This window comes from Crocodylus porosus, unplaced genomic scaffold (genome assembly GCF_001723895.1).
Source record: "Crocodylus porosus isolate Cpor-Errol unplaced genomic scaffold, CroPor_comp1, whole genome shotgun sequence".
Classification (NCBI taxonomy): domain Eukaryota; kingdom Metazoa; phylum Chordata; order Crocodylia; family Crocodylidae; genus Crocodylus; species Crocodylus porosus.
Genome location: NW_017728886.1, coordinates 112578727 through 112585171, shown reverse-complemented (window position 1 = coordinate 112585171; position 6445 = coordinate 112578727). Strand labels below are relative to the sequence as shown.

Genomic DNA, 6445 nt, shown 5'->3' with positions numbered 1-6445 from the left:
GGCCCTCCATGGTGGGGGTGAGCAGCAGGCCTGGGCCCATGTGGTGGCTGTGGGGGGACAGGAGGAGTGGCCCCTTTCCCCCCTGCTTCATCGTCACCACCTGCAAGGAGCAGGGCAGGGGGGGCACTGGCCTCCCCCCTTCCCCCCTGCTCTGTCCCCTGTATCCCCACCATCGTGGCGGCGCTCTGCTGTACCGCCAGCTCCTGTCTAAACACTGTATTTGCACTCTGGCTGTTTCAGTCAGCCATTCAGAGCACGAATAAAATGTTATGGACAGACAGACAGATTTAGGCTTTTGTAATATTAGAATTATGGTCAAATAAAATTAAATGCTCTGAATGGGAAAGGCTTTGTACAGAATGGAAAATTCTGTTCTATATACTAGAGTAGCTCAGAAGGCAAACCCACCAGGAGATGAATCATTATTGTTCAGAAGCTGCGTAAGGAAAAGACCTCCAAAAATATAAGTTGTGAAGAGGAGGGATAAAAAATTGTTGCTACAACAGCTTTTTGTGCAATTTCTGTGGCATAGTTGTTCTGCACAGATAACAATTGTTTCCTACATCTTGTTCTATAAAAATATGAATGTATAGCAATCTGTCAGGGGTTCTTCAGCCCTTGCATTATTCTTACTTGAAAGCATTCTAGGACTACCAAATTGAGGGACGTTATTAATTAGTATTATTGTACAGATTTCTAAGGCAGTACAATAGTATTTAGGTAGTATCTCAGGTATGCACAAAGGTGTGTTCTCATCTCTAGTGTAATTGCATTGACGTCTGGGTTGAATCCCACTGTTAGTCACTTGTCTCAGACAATAGAGGATAATATTTTGCTGGAATTGCATTACATTATGGAAAGACCAGGAAAAATGTACTGTTCACCAGAGTTTGGGAAAGCAACAGAAATGCTTCCTAAAGGCTTATCCTTTCCTCTGAACCCACAATAATTTCCAGTCTCACAGGAATAGAAGATGGGAAGTTTATTGCTTATTGGGGAAACAAAAGAACAAAGATGAACCAAGAAGGGCTCATTTCCAGCTAAGTAATTCCCCTTTGGGTACAGGAATTTGATATGAGCACCAAAAATTTGCCAGCACCACAAAAATGTGGTGAGAAGGGGGCTGAACGGGTGCTCTAGATCTCTGACTCAAGAGCTACACAGTTGTGATCTCTTCAGCGAGGGGGAGATAGAGGGCTACTCCTGGTTTTGTCCCCCACCCTCAGGGAGCCATATCATTCGGAGCCGGTACTCTCCCCTGCCAAAGAAGGAACTGGCTGTTCATGATCAGTTGATGAAGAGCAGCAGATGCTAAAGACAGCCCTTACCCTGAAGGAGTGGCAGGGACATAAAGAGCTGCTCTTGTTATACCCCCACCACTGCATATTCCCCCTATCACTTCCACAATTCCAGGGAAATTGGGACCAAGCAAGGCCAGGGGCTATGGTTCAAGGGCTTCTCAGGATGGTTCAAGCAGCAGGGGAATGCCCCCTGCCCCTTTCACAGAGATGCACTGGGACCATGCATGGGGACAGAGCAAGGGATAGTGGTGCTGCTACATGAATTGTTTCAGGCTCCCTGGAACTTTTCAGAGGATAGGGAGGGGGAGGTAGGGCTGTTCCTGAGCAACCAGAGCTACCCCCGCCCCCACAGGACTTGGGCTGTTCCTAGCTCTTGCCTGTGTTTCAGTCCCGGGGGTAAGGCTTCAGAATACTGTAGGGCAAAGCCACACCAGCTAGCACAGCTGGAACTTGGCCAGCTGTGTGACTGGGACACAACACTCCCTACCCAGTCCTGCTTATCAGCTGATTGGTGGGATGGGGCAGGAGGCAGCCCCCAGAACCACTTCCTGCCCAGTGCCACCAGCTGGGAGTGGGCAGAGGGCTGCAACACTGGACAGCCTGGAGAAGGAAGTGGGAGAGCGGGGACCATGGGATACTGGGGGTCCTAGTGACCCATAATACCATGGATGGGTGTTATATATGTTATTAGAAAACTTTGTGGTGCAGTAAAGTTGCTTTTTGAAAGAGCTAGAAGTTTGTGGCAATATCACTGTCTTTTGTTTTCCATCACAGACTGCCGGAATGTCTGCATGATTACTTTTTGTGTTGAGCAAAGGACATATTTCCCAACACAAATGTAATGCCTATCCATAGCCATTATCTCTCCCTGTTTACAAAGTACATCCTGCTCTCTCCTGAGTCCAGGGCTGTGTTCACACAATGTTCCCTCTTTTCCAGAACTTAAATGGATGAGATGAGGTGGGAATGTGAGCTATCCGTTTGTCTGCTTCCAAGCAGATGGGCTATCTATGGTGCCATTCTACATTGCCAACTAATACAGTTGTCTTTGTTTTTTCTCATGCACTGCCTTTTACACCTGTCAGGAACTCCCTGGAGACATCTGCAGAGCCAACCCTTGGTTCTCTTTCATATCCTTTCTTAAAACTCTCCATTCTTGTGCAGAAATCTTGATGGTGGTCAAGCTGCAGATGCACTGATATTATTGCCTGTCTTTCTGACAGGGCTCAATACTGTTTCCTTGTTCTTCCTGCCTGTCGGTCTGAGTTTACTTGTTGCCTCTTGTCTAGAATTAGATTGCAAGATCTCAGAGGCACAGATTATTTCATATTTGGACAAACATGCCTCGCATGAAAGGACCCTAGTTTATGAGTAGGGCTTCTAGGTTCAAGGACAATAGAGACAATAATAAATAACTTCTATTTGGAAAGCTTCCTTAAGCTGTCTGCTGCTCTCATCCTGCTCAACTGCTGTCCTTAAACCACAGTGGGGTCAAGTGACTTGTGTAGAACTTTCCAGCTGAGGACCTTCAAGGACTTTACAAAATCTTACAGAATTAAATCTCACAGTGCCTTTGCCAGAAAAATAGGCACTTTTCAGATGGAGATGCCAGAACATTGTGGGCCTGAGTGACTTGCTGTTGATCAGACAGAAAGTCTGTGGCATAAATGGGAACAGAAATCAGATGATTTGACCTTCAGTCCTGGACAGTAGGTACAACTCCATTGTTTCATTTTTATGATCTGACTGTTGGCTCTGGATTTAGGACCCATATACCTTGTTCCACGGCGGGGACCCATTCAACTATAACCTTTCCATTCAATAATAGGCAAATGTATTGATTCTCAGTGATAACAGAAAAGAAACAATAGAAACAACATAGCAATTCTATATCTACCAATCCTAGGGCTGTCATCAGAGTCAAAGTACATCTGTCCAGGATGCAGTCTTCACTCTGAGGCTTGTCTTAGGTATCATATGTCAGCAGCCTGGAGATAGGATGCCAAGGTCCATACTCCTCTCCCTCAGTGTGGTGGATGAGACAGGCTGGTGGTGTGCCCTGTGTCCCTGGTGGCCTTGGGGACCCTCCCAGGAGATGGGAACCCCTCTTGGGGAGGAAGAGGACCCAGGAGGGATGAGGAGGGACAGGGAGGAAGCCTTTGCTGCTCCAACATCCTTCTTTTGTATTCTCCTTCCCTCCTGATGACTCCTGGTGACTCTTCATCCATGGCTATCGCTGATTGGTCTCTGTGCCTTATGTCCACGTACCTCATCACATACACACATACTAATCTGGTCTTTCCAGGCCCTCTAATTTGGTCTGTTCCCCCCAAACTGTGACTCAGGCCCCCCGACTCTGGGGCTTTGTTAGCTGATTCTACCCTCATCTCATGTTATGGAGCAGTATGGTACATATCCCCACTTTCTCAGACTGTGTGTATCTGTTGGCCTTATTGTGTTAAGACAGCCTGTCTGCTTTGAAGGCTGTGTGAAATTCTGTGTGTGAGACCCAGGCTCTTAAAAATCAATTAACCTCTACTGTCCATCCTGAACCATTCTAATACATACATACATACTATTATATTGCCTATGAGCAAATTTCCAAAAACACACTTCTAAATATCATTTTCTAAGCCAACACTGACCAATTCATTTATACATTGATATTTGCACACATGCACTGAGAACACAATTACAGCTAACTGTATGCTGTCATTAGATACATGCTGTGCTGGCAGTCATCAGACTTCCTGGAACATGCTCTTGGCTTAAATACCTCGGTCATTTAGTTTAGAAAGCACCAGTGCATCTGCTCAAGTGCATTTTGGGATGTTTTCTCCACCATTTAAAAAGAGTGGCTCTTTTATTTTGACCATTTTCTCCAATGCATTTTCTACCAGCACTGGAATTTGCTAGAGTCTTTCTCTGCTTTTGAAATACCTCATGCCATATTGATCTTTTTTTCTTGTAAAAGTTATTACTATGAATTTTGATGCCTCCGTACTTATAACGGAACAGAGAGATTTGTTGTGGTGTGCATTTCTGTACTAGATTTTTTATAAAAGTTTTTGTAAATGAGCATAATTTAGAGCAATATTTTTTTTTCATTTATGCCTGCCTTAGAAAAACAATATTTGTAGGATGAAGGATTTCTGAACACTTGCACTATAGAGAACGTTTTTGTTTGATAGCACATTTCACGTTTGCTTCACCTGAATTCTTTTACCTGGCACAGTAATAATAATAATTTCTGTGTACTTATTGCCATAATCATAGAGTCTAATTTTTATTAACTAAAGCCCCTTTGGGAAAAAGCAAGTCCTTGATTATCTGGGAAAAACTAGAAACTAGAGCAAATTTCCCTTCTTGAAATTGTTCACTTTTTATACCACTTTACAGAAGACAAATATCACAGATTTACCTCCTATTCTCAATTCCATAATCAGCGTTTCCCAATCTGCGAGTGAAGATTTCCCTGGTGGAAGTAACAGGGAAAAGATTAGGTCAGTAATAAGGTTTTAAGACTAGATCCACAAAGAAAGCTAAGCATGTAATTTATATTGAAATCAAAGGAGTTTTTGTGCCTCAATATCTTTAAGGATCTTAACCCTAATATATATAGGAATGTTGGCCAAAAATGGAAGGTTATTGCTTCTCCCCAGTTACATGACAGCAGTTAGGCATCTAGAATCATCTGCCCTTATCATCTGATAAGAATTAGCATATACTGGCTCCCAGGCCTGTTAGAACATTGTACCCCAGATACCCCTTCAGACACAAGCAGTGGGATTATGACATCCACTTATAGCCACCTATTTTGTATGCATTCATAACCCTTTTCCCATTTTGGTTTTGAAAAGAATGTCATTTCTCATGCATAAGGCTCTGGGTTTATGCAGTATCTGATCTGCCCAAGTGTTCTTTCTTACTGTGATATTCAGCCCAGCGTTAACTAACATCAACAGACAGCTTGCAACCTAGGGCTAAAGGGTGCAGCCTTTAAAAGAGTGTCATTTAACCTAATTGACAATCATTAACTTGAGTTAAAGCAGGGCCATAAGCTCTAATCTATACATAGGCAGATTGGGGAGGGAAGGGAGGGATGGTGGGGGCAGCCTGCGCAGAAGACATATTCACTGACTTGCAAGGATTGGCTCCTTCTTGCTGTTGCTTTAATTAATTTAAAATAAAAGTTCAGTCTGAAAGTGTGTATGCATGTGTATGTGTATTAATGAATATTCAGTAACAGCTGTGCGGGCCACTAGGGAGTTTCCAGAGACCAGTGGTTGTCTCCAGACCACAGTTTGAATTAGAGCTATCTTTTTTTGATTGGAGACACATGCGGGCCCCTCACCCCCTCACTGCCTCCCTCCTCCCTGACTCCCTGTAAGACAGTCCATTCCCATAAAGCTGTTTTCTGAAAGATATGCTTTCTAATCTGTTGATTCTTCATGTTCATCTTCCAGTATCCAAGGCAGGCTGTGTTAAAGCTGTCCGGGATCAGAAGTGTTCTAGCCAAATAACCTTTCGTTCTTAGTTAGAAAGGAAGGAGAGTCTCTAGAGGAACACATAGACTAGCACTCAAGAGATCTGTGTTCAATTCCTGGCTCATCATTTCCATATGACCTTGAACAAGTCATTTAATGTCTGTTCTCCTCCTTTTGTAGGGGGTTAATAACAAATCCTTCCCTTACTGGTCAGTTGTCAGGATACATTCATTAAAGTTGTTCTAACACCACAGCTTTGAGCTCTGAATTAACCTATACTTTGTTTATGTTTCAGGCTTTAAGGCCGGGTGAAAACAACTAGATGAAAGAAAGATGTCTGTAGGGCTAGAATATTATTCAGCCCAAGAACTGATTTGAAGACAACTGCCATCTTAGTGAATCAGAAAAGTCTTCATGCACATATATTATTGGTTTAAACCCCCCCAATAAAAATGACAGAACTTGAAGAAAGTCTATCTGGCATTCTAGTTCCCCCACCTAAGGACCTATGCTTTTCTCTGTCATAGATTAATGGCAAATAAAAGCGGATGGGAATGCTGTGCTATGGAGATGATATTTCTCCACAGTCCAGCTGCCCTTGCACCAACAAGAAATGCTGCAGTGAGTAGGATGTGGACCAATGGCTTGAAGTTGCAG

At 43.5% G+C, this 6445-nt stretch overlaps 1 long non-coding RNA gene across 1 annotated transcript in view; it reads left to right on the top strand.

Annotated features, from left to right (window-relative positions):
* Positions 1–6244, top strand: part of LOC109313922 — a 70642-nt gene extending 64398 nt beyond the window's left edge. The window contains exon 3 of the long non-coding RNA XR_002102181.1: positions 6084–6244. This is a non-coding gene — a long non-coding RNA (uncharacterized LOC109313922). The remainder of the gene's footprint in view (positions 1–6083) is intronic.
* Positions 6245–6445: the final 201 nt, after the last annotated feature.